The sequence below is a fragment of the Rattus norvegicus genome, chromosome 9, assembly GCF_021556685.1.
Source record: "Rattus norvegicus strain SHRSP/BbbUtx chromosome 9, alternate assembly SHRSP_T2T, whole genome shotgun sequence".
Lineage (NCBI taxonomy): Eukaryota > Metazoa > Chordata > Mammalia > Rodentia > Muridae > Rattus > Rattus norvegicus.
This window is the reverse complement of record NC_141542.1, coordinates 87953257-87969484: the sequence shown is the minus strand read 5'-3', so window position 1 is coordinate 87969484 and position 16228 is coordinate 87953257.

The window sequence follows — 16228 nt, the reverse complement described above, 5'->3', positions numbered from 1 at the left end:
ATCTAATCTACCCCTTGGCAGGCAGAAAAGTCTTACCTAGACTCAACTTCACTGAACACACATTTGCTAAAGGGCTTGGTACTTGTTTCTCTCACTAGACCTGAAACTCAACAGAGACATCTCTTTTGCCCTTCTAACCCTCTCACTACTTGCACATACAAGACACATCTGTGGTTTCAGTATGTATGTGTTGGTGAAATGGATAAATAAGTGAAGAGGAAACAAAAGAGAAGCTGGTGTTGTTGGCATGGAAACCACACATCCTGATTCTGAAATGCAGTTTAAACTTCTGAAAATGCAGTTTCCCATGAGGTAGCTTATTCAGACAAAAGGAGAAAGAATGATGTTTGATGCCATATTACAGCGAATCTGCTGGGATGGGAGGGTTTTGATAACATCTTTGGAATCAGAATTCTAATGCTATGTTTTCATAGATTTCTGAACACTTATCTCTTCCCTGTCTTGTTGGGGTATACTACATAAGAGCTCCATGGTTTCCTTTTCACATCAAAGTAAGAAATGCACATGAAGAAGTATTTGAGCCTGTATTCCTGTGGGCCTCTCCACAATGGAAGGGAGTGTTTTGAGAATTCCCTGTTCTCTGAGGAGGACCCTCCACTCTTGATAATATGAACAGAATCTACCATCTACAGGAGTGATTTGAATCACAGGAGTGAATTGCCTCTGAGGAGTGTGGCAATTTTCACTTCACCTATAAATCTGAATTTTCAAGATAGTAAAACATCGAATGTGACGGAGAAAAAAAATGGAAAGACGATATATACACTTATCTTATTCCAAAATGTCCTCTGCCTGGTTTCTCATCCACCTTCCAGTGGATGGATAAGGTGAGGTGGCATAGAGAGATGAGGCCAGTTGCTATCCTCTGAACCCTACCTGAACTCAAAGGCCTTCTTGCTTCATTAACCAAAACTTTTCAACATAATGCAGAGAGTTAAAAGGAGACAAATAGCGTTTTCTTTGACATTATTCATCACAGTGGATCTAGTGGTTCCTTGCTTACAAATCCACACTGGTCCCCCATCATCTGTAGAGTAAAGATGCTGACAGTATCCCGAACATGGCTTATAAGCTGATTTTATAATTCATAGCCCTCTTTCCCATAAAGACACATACATCTTACCAGATCATCTGGGGGTTCAGTGGGTCCTTTCTCCTATTATTCTTTCTACCTCAAAGACTTCCTCTTCCTCAGCCTTTTAGAATCCCTTCTACTTTGTAACCCTCCTTAGAGGTCTTCCTTCTCACAGGGGCAGGCTGAGTGGATTGCTCTGTCCTTTGTTGCGAGAACACTTTTTCATGTGCCTTTGCTGAGGCATTTCCAGACTACTTTATAAATCATTTCTGTGTTTCTCTCTTCCCACCACACACCATTTCCCCGGAGTACTGACTGGCCAGGCTGTTCCCTATCACTGTGTTAACACACATCCAGAATATTAGTAGCATGTTCTCATTGCTCAATAAATTTTCAAATGGGGTTTGAGGCAGAACCCTTGCCTAGCATATACACAGCCCTGGGTTCAATCTCTGGAACTGTAAAATAAGTAAATAAACAGTTTCTAAGACCAAAGAAGTGTCTTTCAATTTAGAAATGTACATATATAAATTATACATTGTAATTTTGACTTTCAGAGTTTTGCACTTTTAGTTTTAGGAGATTACTAATTGCTGGGGGAGTAGAGAGAGACTATAGCTAACAATTTTTAATTAAAATGCTGATTCTGTGTAAAAGGCACTCCATTAAAGTGCCAAGAATTGAACACACAACCACTTTACTAATAGTGTTGCCCATGATTACATTCATTAAGAACAAAGATACCACTTAGAACAAAACACTTTCAAAAAGACAGTTTAACTATTTTCCTATTTGTACAAGTGGAAAATAAGAAAATCTAAAGTAAAACAGAGTTATAATTAAAGCAATTGTATCAACCACTTACTAGTGATTTGTTACATGTAAAATTCTGGGCAATATGTGCCGAATTTTTTAAACTATTACAGTTATTTATCACTGAATACACTAATTTGAATATGTATAATTTGTGCATAATGTAGTGGTGGGCTGTAATGGTATCTTTGTGGTTGGAGTGTGTACTGGCTGGTTTTGTGTGTCAACTTGACACAAGCTGAAGTTATCACAGAGAAAGGAGCCTTCCTTGAGGAAATGCCTCATGAGACCCAGCTGTAAGGCATTTTCTCAACTAGTGACCAAGAGGGGAGGACCCAGCCCATTATGGGTGGTGCTGTCCCTGGTCTGGTAGTCTTGGGTTCTATAAGAGAGCAAGCTAAGCAAGCCAGGGGAAGCAAGCCAGTAAATAACATTCCTACATGGCCTCTGCATCAGCTCCTGCTTGCTGACCTGCTTGAGTTCCAGTCCTGACTTCCTTTGGTGATGAACAGCAATGTGGAAGTGTAAGCTGAATAAACCCTTTCCTCCCCAGCTTGTTTCTTGGTCATGATGTTGTGAAGGAATAGAAACCCTGACTAAGACTGAGTGGAAGTCTCAGAACACTGATTGAGCTCTGACTCCCAGAGTTCTCTGAGGTATGTCTTTCAGGAATGCACAGGACTGGCACAGAAGGGAAGGAAAAAGTTCCTTAGCTCTCTGCTACAAGCACTCTGACCCAAAGCCCCGATTGCCAAGGGCTTTGCTCTCATCATGTAAGCACCTGCACGGTACTCAGCTGCTACTGGGGATTGCAAGCACAGCCGATTTCAAAAATACAGTTGTTTCATCTCCTCTGTGGAGTATCCCATCATTACTGTATAGGAGAGCAATTTATGTTTGTGTGTTGACGGATTCATTTTTTAATTCCAACCGTTTTCTCATAGAATATTTAGGACTTCTACATTTATTAAGACATCTCTAAGCAAAGGTCATTTTATTTTTCTCTCCTTTTTAATTTGCATGATATTTAATTTTTTTCTTGTCTGTGTCTCTAATTAGAATCTCTAGTAATATGTTGAATACATATCCAAGTCATCTTTAGTTGACTGTTACCCACACCTTCACTGTTATGACAAATTATGCAGAACATTTTTGTGTCTGTCCATATCTCATCAGCTACTACTCATGGAACAATCTACATTTTACAATAGGCAGCATTCACTTAATAGGAGATATAATGAATTAACTTTTTCTAAGAATGTGTTCACATACAAAATCACTTTAGCCTCATCTTAATGCTGTAGAGTAGCGCTAGTATGGGAAATGGGATCAAATGAATTACATAGCTGAAAACAATAAATAAAATGTATTAAATTATGATGTCATATTTTTATCTGGTCCATGTTATGTCTTAGTCTCTCATTTTTGATGTCTGGAGTTCCCTTGTTCCTATGAAAGGCCGTCTTGAGGACACTGTCAATCACAGTGCCCCCTCTCCATCCCAGTAACTGATGTAGTCATCTGACCCAGCATGGTAATATTCCTTCTGCTGACCATTTTAACTAGTTTAGTGATTTGACACATGCAAAGTTAGCCATTCATTTCCAAAATAATATTAAATTTCAGAACAGACATTTCCTTCTCAAATTAGTAACCTAGGAAAGGCAGAGTCAAGAGCTTCTAGTGTGGGGCTGGGGATTTAGCTCAGTGGTAGAGCGCTTACCTAGCAAGTGCAAGGCCCTGGGTTCGGTCCCCAGCTCTGAAAAAAAAGAAAAGAAAAAAAAAAAGAGCTTCTAGTGGCTATCTTCTCAAGGCTACAGAAAGAACTTGCACAGTTAGGAAAGCCAAGCAGAAGGAAATGGAACTGATAGTCTAACAGACAAAGTCCTGGTGGTTCTGTCTTTGTTCTTTGAGTGTGGAATCCACCAAGCCTGCAGGAGCACTCTAGTAGCAGAGGAGGGCAGAGAGGTGGGGACCTGTTGAAGTCACGACAGTCTAGGCAGCCAGTGTGGCAGAAAGTGGAGACTGCGGATATGGTAGAGAGTAGTCAAGTTTTGGGTATATTGTGACGCTAAAGCTAATGGAGTTTTCTGGCAAATTAGTGAGGAAGGTATAAGTAGAAGAGAAAGAAGACAGAGTCCAAAAGAAAACGAAAATGGATAAAAGAATAGGTCACTTAGCAGAGGTTGGCTATAGTGGAGATGCCAGGATGCATGGGGTGCTGGGTTTAAAATTCATTAAGTTTTAAACTCTGATGAGATATTCACAAGGAAACATTGAGTACATCACAGATCTGCGTGTCTAGAATCTTAGTAAAGTTCCCTATTGAAGAAATGTAGAATGAAACTCACAATCTCAATAAAATCACTTAGGAATTCAAGCATGGCCACAGCAGAGAAACAATTGAAAGGGAAAGGCCAGAGAGAGTCCTCCTGGGGGGAGAAGGGATGGCCAGAAATTATGTGTAAGACGTAAGCTAAGGGAAGAAATTGCTTCTAAAAGGGTGGGAGTGGCTGACCTTGTCTAGGCAGCTGCTTGTGAGATTAAAATAAAGGCTGAAAATTGACCATTGGGTTTGACATATTCATGAGTGACCTTGGCAAGAGACATTTCTGGGTAATCATAAGAAGAAAGATTTGGAGATGAATTCAATAAAAATTAGGACAGCAAAGGGAAAGGAGGCAAACGGGTTTCCTCAGTGGAGAACAGATAGAGTCATAGGCAACACTTACAACATTGTTGCAGGGATAATGAAGAGGATCTTGCCTGCTCCAGTGGTGGCAGAAAAAGATCATATTTTCCATAGGCAATAACCTCTGTGTACGATTACACCCCCTCTTCCTGGGTTCTGCTATTTTTTCCATGAATGACTGAAGTCTGGACTGATGTAATTTATAATTTGTTCTTCTTTTTTGTCTTGTTTCCTAATGACTCCAGCTCTCTGTTGGACATTTGCTACACATTCTACATGGGCATGGGACTCACACTTACTCAGAGGCCACCTGACTCTGCCAGGAGGACTGTGACAGGTCATTCCTTTCAAGTCAGTGACCATGGACACTCAAGTGTAGGCAACTTGGCTGGAACTCAATGCCTCCTTTCCTGTTTCATTTTTTACTGTCCAGTTTGGTCTTATGTGACATACCTTAGAGTGCCTAACAATATCTCACGTGTTACAGGAAACTCCTTTGAGACATACTATATCTGGGCACATACTTTCATGTCAAAGAAGTAGCAGGATGGCTACCCCCTTCCCTCTTAGCTATCTCTGTCCTTAAAGCCCTGGGACAGAGAACAGGTAGGCTTTTTCTGCATTCTACATCCTTCTGCAAAGAGATAAGCTGCAAAGATAAAAAGCTATTTCATGTTTCAGGAGAACTTTGTGAATGGGGCAAAGTAAATCAGATATTTGAAGAATGCTTTCTCAAGCTTAAGTCTAGACACTGTCAGGAACCTTGAACTCATTTAGTTTCCTTAGCTAAATGATTTAGCTTACTACAAGGGGTGTGTGGGAAAAGGCAAAGAAATTTACTGTCAAAGAATTTCAAATCAGTTCTTTAAAAAAATTACTTGTAGCTGTGTGTGCATACATATGTGTGTGAATGGGAGGGCTAGTGGAGAGAGAGAGAGAGAGAGAGAGAGAGAGAGAGAGAGAGAGAGAGAGAGAGAGAGAAAGAGAACCTGTGGAGGCCAGAGGAGAAGGAGGATTAGGCCCAGGAGCTGGAGTTACAGGCAGTTATGCGTGGGTACTTGGAACTGAACTTGGATTGTCTGAAAGAGCAGTATGTGCTTGTAACCATGGAGTTATCTCTTCAACTCCTCAGAGAAATTCTTCAGTCAGCACCTCAGCCTTCATAACCATCTCCCTACTGCATATCTTACTTACTTCAGTTTGTCATAAGCAAAATATTTATTGCCTTCATGATTTCCTATATACCTTTTTGTCTGGAAAATGTATACTTTCCCAAACTCTTCCTTGTTTATTCTGTTATTTAGTGACTTTTACCCACCAAAGATAAATGTCTTGGACTATATAATTAGACAAGCAGGTGAGCAAAAGTATTTGTTTGTGTCATATTTCTCATGATACATGAAGAAATGGCAACTCACCCGACCAAAACTATGGCTCTGCCCAAGCACAAATTGTTTATTAAGACCACTTAGAGTAGATATGACTTGGGCAACTGTTGAAGTTTTGTCTTTTACTGTCTATTGTAATGCCACATGCCGCCTCCCTCCCTAGACCTAGAGTCTTCATGTAGCCCCTGAGACCCTGCCCTCAGGTTAACTCTGACTGGTGAATAAAGATGCTCACAGCCAATAGCTGGACAGAAGTGACCTAGGTGGTGTTGAGGTTTTGTGGGCTTGCTGGAGAACCCTGAGGAGGAAGAAGAGGAGGGAAGCAGCCACGAAGAAGAAGAACTTGCAGAAGGGAGGAGAGCCACAAGACCATGAGAACATGGTCCTGGGGGCTGAAAGAGCAGCCCAGATGAAACATAGTAAATAGTAAGTGATAACTTGGGGATATCAATAGGGAAGTAAATTCTAACAGCATGGAGGGTAGGCAGCTGCCCAGCTACTGTGCTGCCTAAGGCTATTTAAAAAATATAAAGGCTCTGTGTGTCTTTTATTCAGGAGCATAAATGGTCAAAGGCTGGAAAGAAGCTCTGGGCCAGGATTTTTAATATTTTTACTACAGGGAACTACGTCATCAAAAGCCAGAGAGATAGCTCATGGAAGTTGGACCACTAGAGTTCTTGGTATTGTAGGCATCTACCACACCACCACCGATTCCTACCCACAGCAACTGTTAACTGCTTAAACAAGATCAAGAAGGGGATTCGCGGGTCTTGTAAGTTTCTTTAGCCTAGTAACCTTGATCCTTCCTCCAGAAGGAATGTTTCAATCAGAAGGAACATCTACACACCCATGATAGTCTTGTTGGCCATTTGACTGCAATCAACTAAGACTTCCCAGGAGAGTATTTCCTGGAAGAAGTAACTGGAATGAGAAAGAAGACTCCCCTCACAGAGTAGATTCTTTTGCAGTGGCAGCTCAGATATAAAGAGGTAGGAAACAAAAGCAATTTCTTGCATGCTGGCCTTAGAGTCTTGCTATTGCTGCTGTTGCTATCCTTCATTTACATGAGAGTCCAGTTTCTTTGGCCTCCCAATGTAAACCAAAGAATCCTCCAAGCCAATATGGTACCATATTGGAACTACCATGATCCAGCATCATGGAATGGACAGCCACTGGGTTCTCAGCCTCTCTAGTATTGATAGATACCCATTGTTTGACCACTTGAGCCACATTGCTTAAGTCAGTCTAATAAATCCTATTTCACAATGTACTCATTCTATCTGTTATTTCTCTAGAATCTAGAGTCTACAACATCCTAGTTTGACAACAGCATCCAAGGAAACAGGCTCTGGTAGGTCTGCTCAGATAGACCTTTCCTGCACAAACCAATTAGTATATAACCTGTCATCACACCCCAGCTCCTTATATATCCAAGGTGTTAACATCCTTCTGCCATGGATGAACTCACATTAAATGCCAGGATGCTGGTGGATGAAATCTGAATTCCAGATTATTGATTTACAACAAAATCCTGAATTGAACACGCCTATACCCCAGGCAACAATTTTTTTCTGCCTGAGAGCATGCTACCTAGGAAGTTGAGCTTTAATCAGAAGGTTGCTTGCTGAGCAGAGACTTGAAGCAAGTTAAGTTAATTATGTGATTATAGTATTTAATGTCATCAGGCCTCCTAAGCCTGAAGCACCCATCTCTATGGTCGGTTATAGCTTCAAAAGATGTAGCCTTGATCATCCTCTGGCAATCTCTTCTCTCATCACTGCTGTGTGGACCCCATGCTCTGCCATCCTTTGTACCCAGAAACTCTTTTTCATTGCTTCTTTGGAAAAAAATAAAAGACCCCTTTCTTTGACAGGCCCTTGCTTCTTTAAGATGATAATATAGCACTTTGAATTAAGACACAGTTTTTTCAGGTGTAGTGAATTCCGATCTTCATCACTTATTGATTCTAAAGCTGAACTCAATGAAGTCTTCAAACGAAGAGAATCAAATGACTCCTCATCATAGGAATCGCTTAGGGTACTTTCTTTAAAAATTAAAGTAAAATAAAATACACCTTCAGACTTAGTGGGTGATTAGGGAACAAGTTGCATTCTTGACAAGTGTCTAAGAATTTCTATCTTCAAGGGTTTCTTTATTGTTTTACTGCTGTGAGCAGACACTGTGACCAATGCAAGTCTCATAAAGGACAACATTTAATTGGGGATGACTTACAGATTCACACGTTCAGTCCATTATCATCAAGGCGGGAGGGAGCATGGCAGCTCCAGGCAAGCATGGTGCAGACAGAATTGAGAGTTCTACATCTTCATCTGAAGGCCGCTAGTAGAAAACTCACTCCAGGCAGCTAGGACTAGGCTATTAAACCCATACCCACAGTGATACACCTACTCCAACAAGGCCACACCTCTGAATAGTGCCACTCCCTGAGCAAACATATATAAACCATCACAAAGGGGCTTAGAGAAGCCTTGTTACAGTACAATGTGCCTTGTGTTTGGCTCTTAACTGAGCACCCCACCATGCCAGTACACGCACACTCATTCCAAGTACACTTTTGGAAGCACTTACAACATTGATTGTTTCTCGTCTGAGGGAGATTATAAAGCAGGGGTTTAGAGAATTGCCTCTCAAATGAGTGTACACATAAGTCACCTAGAAATCTTATTAAAATGAAGATATTGATCATAAGTCTGGGATAGAGCCCAGGATTCTGTATTTCCAACAAGTGCTCAGGCACACTGATGCCGCTGCCTCCTCAGACTGTGGACAAAACAGCTAGGGATTAGTCTTTGACCCAGTGCTTTGCTTCAGCTTCCGGTTTGAAAGTTCACCACCAGTTTCCCATAAGTGTGACTTTGAATACCTTTCCCAATGTCATTGTAACCAGTTTCTTTATTTTTAGAATAAGCATAAGTACTATTATCTTCCTCGTGTGACTTATTTTAAAAAGAGGACTGAATGAATGCTAAAGTCCTCCAGTGAAGTCCTATGGGAAGGTCTGCATAGTGATAGCTGTCTTTGACTCTGTCACAGTGTGACTTCCTTTCAGCTTGCTAGTAATAAAGGCAGAAGCAACATCAACGAGATGGTGCAACGGGTAAAGAAGTGTTTGCCACACAAGCCTGATAACTTGAGTTCTGTCACTCAGAACCTACAGGGAAAGGCAAAAACTAACAATGGCTAGTGGTCCTCTGACCTCCATATACCATGACATGGTGCGTGACACATGTGTGTGAACGCACAGATAGTAGATAAGATTAAAATTTTACAAAACAAAACTCCTGAAACCACAGTTTTCTGTGGAAGACAGTGACTGGTTTTGCTTAACATAAAGTAGATGGTGAGCTTGCTTATCCTCATTTCAGGAATCCCTGAAAATTCCAGCTTTTAGAGAATAGTCAGAGTCTATGGTTTCCAGTTGAAAGAATTGTTTCCACCTTATACTGAACCCCAATGTTTTCGTTTGCTTTTGTTTTCTTTTTGCTTTGCTTTGTTTTGTCTCTTTGGGTTATTCTTACAAGTTACCATCAAGTTTATAGTCTTTGAAAGATATCTTCTATAATTTAAGACTGTTACCAGAAGTCAGAGTCTGGGCCAGTGTTTCCAGGCTCCTTCAGTCTTCTTTCCAGCTTGGTAGGTTCCTGGGTCTCAGGTGTGGGTAAATAGTACATGCAGGTAAGGATTGTAAAAACTGAAACAAAGACCCACCTGGGTTACAAAGTAGCAAGAAAACTTTATTCAAAGTCAAATGATAGGACAAATCTTCAAGAGAATGCACTGTCAAAAGTGATGGCTGGCCGCAAGATGGAGAGTACTCAAGCACTTTCATTATGGGATTTCCTTGTTTGCTAAGGAATGCGTTTTAAAGGTTTGTGTTTTGATGACAGTCTTGAGTTACATATGTCTCTCCTTACTGCTTTGGTCCTTTACCACGATGTATTTGACAGTAGCCATATGAATGCCCAATTACAAATATAGATAATAAGAAGAATAAATCACTGTAAAAGTTCATTTAGGGAGGCATAAGAGATGGCTCCACAATTAGAAACACTTGCTCTCTTGCAGTGGTCCTGAGTTTGGTCAGTTTGGTTTCCAGAACCCATAATGGGTGACTTAAAACAGCCTGAAACTCTAGCCCTGGGAGATCTGACACCTTCTTCTGGCTTCTGAAGGCACCTGTAATCACATTTTACACACACACACACACACACACACACACACACACACACACACACGCATGCACGCACCCCATGCACACATGAACTCAAACGCACTCACGCACTTTAAAAAAAAATCACTTAGAGGACATAGCTTGCCTCATTGTACATGCACCCAATCTGGTGTAGACGAGATCAGTCTTCTGCCTTCATACCCAGATATTACTGAAGTATGATCAAATAGAGTCTGCCTGAGTTTGTTGATCATTAATGGGAGAAAAAAAAACATATTCTGTTGTTTGATGTGGAGTATGCATGTAGCTCAATGAAGGTCAGGGACCTGGAAAGCTAATAGGTTGGCGGGTGAATGATTCTCAGGTGTGGGTAAATAGTATGTGCAGGTAAGAATTATAAGCACATTAGAACACGGTGTGTAATCCAAACCAAGCAGAGGTCCAGATTGCTCAACTCTCCCTATGCTTCCTACCTCAAGAGTATAAACCTAGTATACGTGCTGATCTAATAAAATTAACCACTTTCTGGAACATACGAATTGGTAATTTTGTAACAGCACTATCCTATGTGATGCTTCTGCGCTGATAGAAGTGTTCTCTGTGTATTGTTCAACAAGACAGCCACTAACTACAAGTAGCTTCTTAGCACTTGGAATATGGACACTCAGAATGAAAGCAGTGTTTGAAATTTCATGTAACTTTATTCTGTGCTGTTTGTGCTTGTACTTTGAAACAGAGTTATGCTTGTGCTTGTATTTTGAAATGGGGTTATGTAGTCCAGGATGCCTGTGAACTTGCTCTAGCAGAGGATGTCCTTCAAGTTCTGATCCTCCTGCCTCCACGTCCTGCGTGGTGGAACTACAAGTGCCACTGCATTCAGTTTTACACGGTGCCAGTGAAAAAGACTTAGGGTGTTGTGCATGCCAGAGAAGCATTCTTCCAAACCAAGTTTCAATCAAGTTCAGGTATTTAGAATTTAAATTGACATGGGACTGGCAGATGATGCATTATTCCTTAGAGGAATTTACATATAGACTTAATTCCCATGTTCCCTGTAGGCTTTCCCGAAACCCACCAATGTTACTGGAATTTGTAAGAGATTTGTAGATGTGTTTATCCACTCAAATAATTAACAACCTAATGCTCGGTGAGTCAACTAGCTAACACAACTCATTTGGAGAATATTCTTTACATCTGTGACACCATAAAGACAGAATAAACCGACTCAGCCTAAAATGGGACATACAGGAGCTCAGTCAACCTCTGCATAAATTATGACAAATAAGGAATAATAAAACAGTTCCTAGGAGTCCTATATCCCACCTTCCTTTCTAAACAATCTGAGATTGCACCTCATAATGCTATATTGTATATTTATACTGTATAAGGGGAAGAGCTTTATTTCAAGCATACTGTCTTCTGTCTGGCATTTTCTTTTCTAAACAAAATTTATTTTATTACTTATTTATGCCTATGTGTCTGTATGTGTGGACATGCGCCTACATGCAGGTGCCGTTGAAGGCCAAAGAAGGTACCCGATTCCCTCGGAACTGGAGTTGCAAGTAGTTAGGATCTCACAAATGTGGATGCTGGGAACTGAACTCTGCTCCTCTGAAAAAGTGAAACCTGTTCTTATCTGCTGAGCCATAGCTCTATAAGGGTCAGAAAATCGCTGAAGGAAGAACCCAGACTCATTATGGAAAAACAAAGGGTGTTTATTCTGCACAAACAACCAGCATGTGGGGATCAACCATTTTCTAAAATGGCGACTGCAGACAAAGGCACTCAAGCCTTCTTGTAGGGAACCAGGGCAACCCTCTAGAAGGATTAGATAATCTAAAATTTCATTGGTGGGTCCTAGGGGGGATCACAGGTAGTTTGCATTTCTTTTTTGGTTTTTTTGGTTTTTTTGTTTTTCCTTTTTTTCTTTTTTTCAGACCTGGGGACCGAACCCAGGGCCTTGTGCTCCCTAGGCAAGTGCTCTACCGCTGAGCTAAATCCCCAACCCTAGTTTGCATTTCTATGTCATGAACATTCAACCATGTGATAAAATGGGGCTGCCCAGCACAGATGGGCCACTCTGATATATTTCCCCATTTTTGTGGTTAACCCCAGGCTGTTCTTTGGGAGGGGGTTTTATGATCTTGTTCTGGATTTTATTATCTGTTTCTAGAGCTGGTGTCCTATGACTTAGTTTCTGGGATGTATGTTCTACTCCTGAACCTGGTGCCTTACGACCTGCTTTGAAATCAGGCCTGGTCCTTAACATGGAGACAAATGGGGTCTATGTTGTCCTTTCACCTCTAGCCCCCACTGTAGCGTTTTTTATATCAGAATTTTAGATGTGCATTGAAATTACTTGGGGAAATTATACTAATCTGAGGTTTCATTCATATAAATAATAATAATTACTAACAATGCAGCATGAACTCAGGAGCTTTTGAAGCTCCTCAGGTGTTTTTAGTAAGTACAAAGGCTGAAATCCAAGGCTCTGATTCCTAAGAACAGCTAATATCTTACTGAAAATGTAAGTTCAAAAACAATATGCAACTCCAGAGCCTTATTAAATTTACTGGATTTTGGTTCCAAAGATTGAATTATAAACTGTGTTGCCTCCATACAGAGCCCACGAAAACTTGGTTTACAATCACCCACCAAATTGCAGTTGGAAAGAAGAGCCTTTAGAGAAATCGAATAATGATTCTAAATGATGTGAAAATCAAGTTATTCTCTATCCTTTTTATTTGTAACCATATTTAAAAACTAATACTGAAAAACAGACCTGTGCTTACTTAATATGTGAGAAACAAATGACCCCACTCATAGCCTTTGTTTTCAGACCCCGCCCCCAGACCATCCCACTCGCAGTCTTTGTTTTCAGATCTTGCCCTTTCCAGCAATGATCTGTAGAACTATCATGATAAACTCTGCTGCTTTTATTTATTTATTTATTTTTACCATGTGGTTCTGCAATATTCGAGGTAACCAAACAGCTTCTCAAGTATTTCTCCCATCTGCAGTTGTTGATCTATTCTTTGTTTTCTTAAAATATAACTTAGGCTATGAACTGTTCGTAGGGAAGAGGCTTTGTCTCAGTGTTGTGGTGAGTTCACTGTTTAAATCCTACCTAGCAATCCAATTAGGTCATTAAGACATTATATGATGTACCAGTGAGCAGAAACTATCACATAGAGAGAGCTTTCCTAGTGAGTTGATGGATTTAAACAAGATAGCAACACAGACATACGTGCCTCTTTCTGCCAGTGTCAGAAACAGAGAAACTGAGGTTTCCTCAGTTCAAGCTAGCAATGCCTTGAATGAATTCTCACGTTTTTAAAGTTACAGGATCTTTTGATTAAACCAAAGTGTACATGAAAGCATAATTAGAAGAATATCATATAAATCGATGGCATATGATTTAATACAGACAAAATCGCGTAGGCAAGCCAAAAAATATACTAAAAAAGAATAAAACACCAGCAGGTATTTATAAAAGTCTCATTCTGCTTTGTTTCACTGATGTTTAATTGTATAATATTCAGTGATTTGGAACTCAATCTCCCTTAAAACTTTACATGTTTCACGTAAGACCGAGATGCCAAATCTTTTAAGTTCAGACTCCATTTTAGAGAACCTGACCTAAGTTTGAACTCAGGTAAACTAAGAGGCTGGTACCTAGCATTAGGTTCCAAGTTTCCACCCAACAAAACTGGAGCAGAGAGCTCCAGTCTAAACTAATCCCCAGCAAGACCAGAATTTCTGGTCTCTCCAGCTCTTTCCACCAAAACTGCCCAAGCGGTAGTGAGTGGAAGGGCTTGAGCTAGCTGGAATAGAATAAGACCCTAATGTAAACTGCATCGGATTGGCTCCTCTTTTTTTGGGGGGTGGGGGTAGATCTCTAACATTTCCCTGGCACTACAACATTAAGTTGATTTTTTTTTTGGTATTAGCATATATGAATGGTTTATATTTCTTTTTGTTTTTTTATTTCTTTTTTTATTGGAAATTTTTTATTTACATTTCAAATGTTATTCCCTTTCCCAGTTTCCGGTCCATAAGCCCCCCCATCCCATCCCCCTCCCCTTTCTTCGATAAGGTTGTTTCCCCTCTCCAACCACCCCTCCCCCCAGGACATTCCCCTACACTGGGGGGTCCAACCTTGGCAGGACCAAGGGCTTCTCCTCCCATTGGTGCCCAACAAGGCCATCCTCTGCTATATATGCAGCTGGAGCCATGGGTCTGTCCATGTGTAGTCTTTGGGTAGTGGTTTAGTTAATTTTTGAGTCCAATTCTTTGTACTCTCTCTCCACCTCACCAGGCATGACCACCATAATAATCTTTAGTGCGTTGTCCTTAAATTGGGGACTAAAAAGATGGCTCAGTGGTTAAGAGTATATTCCTCTCTTCCAGAGGAACTGAGTTCAATTCCCAGTACCCACACGGGACAAATTACAACTGCCATAACTCCATAACTCCAACATCCTCTTCTGGTTAGAACACAGAAATATATATAATTAATAAAAATAGCAAAAAGTTTAGGAGTTTTACATTAATGTGTACATGTCCAATTACACGCACGTGCAAAAAGAAACAGCGCAGAGTTGAATCTAAGTCAATGCTTTGTTGGACCCATCTTTTCTATAGAAGCAGAAATAAAGCAGGTCAAAACCAAACCATTGCTCGACTCTATGACATCAACAGACCCACAGACAAGAGGAAGAGCCGAAACCCTGCTTCTAAGAGGCAGCTTTTGGGGCAGTAACAGAATCTCTGGGAAGTAAAGGGAAGAAATTTAACTCAAAATGGGGGAACCAGGCTCAGTTAGTTCAGTGTCCACCATTGAGTCTTCCTTTCTTTGAATGTGATGATTGTATGTAGAAAATCAGATCAAGTAGGGTGTGGTAGTTTGAATATGCTTGGCCCAGGGAGTGGAATTAGTAGGAGGTGTGGTCTTGTTGGAGTAGGTGTGGCCTTGTTGGAGAAAGTGTGTCACTGTGGGTGTTAGCTTTGAGACCCTTCTAACTAATGGGATCCAGTGTTCTCCTGTCGAACATTGGATCAAGATGTAGAACTTTCGGCTCCTCCAGCCCCAGGACTTCCCTTGATAATGAACTGAACCTCTGAACTAGTAAGCTAGCCCCCAATTAAGTGTCCTTTATATGAGTTACCATGGTCATGGTGTCTCTTCACAGCAATGGACACCCTAAGTAAGACACAGGGGAAATCTGATAATTTGCCAAGCTCTCCCAGAAATAGGATGTTGGCAGGTGTATAGAGGGTACTAATTTTCTTAGAGATAAAACCCTCCATCTTGGAGGGAAGGTCCTTAAGGCATGAACTGTTATAAAGGGAAGTGTACCATTACACCCTGTAGGAAATCTCCTTATTAAGTTCAAGGAGCAAACTCAAAGGTCTCAGGAAGTCCTAGAAACTGACTAGATCTCCTTGGCTTCCCCTACCAAGCTTATATAAACAGTATAGACTACTGAGAGACATTCAGGCCAGCCACATTACTACTGAGAGACATTCAGGCCAGCCACATTACCTCTTTGCACTACTAGAAATCAGACCACTCAGAACAGCCATACTGACTTTACATGACTAGAAGAGGTTGGACCCAAACCACCTGAGCTGCTCGAAAGAGACATTCTCCAAATCTGTTGAGTTGCCTGCAGGCTACACAGTGTATTTCAGGTTTCCAGATTGCATGAGCTGTCAGTCGTTCTAGTGTAGACTTTGGTGATGCAACTGTCTCTGAGTCATTTCAAGTAACTCCTCATTTATACTCCCATAAGTGACCAGTAAAATTCACAGGTCGCCAAATTGAACCAAAGTATCCATAATTTGGTCTGTCACTGGTTCCCTATCTGAACTTAGTAGATATTTGTTTATGTCGCCACAGGAATCATGCTAACCAATAGGGTAGTGGGAAGTTAGGGTGTGTTCATGATAGTTCTTCCTCACCTGTATTTCCCTCCCTTTCCTATACTTTTCCCAGTTGCTCAAGGTGTGTGTGTGTGTGTGTGTGTGTGTGTGTGTGTGTGTGT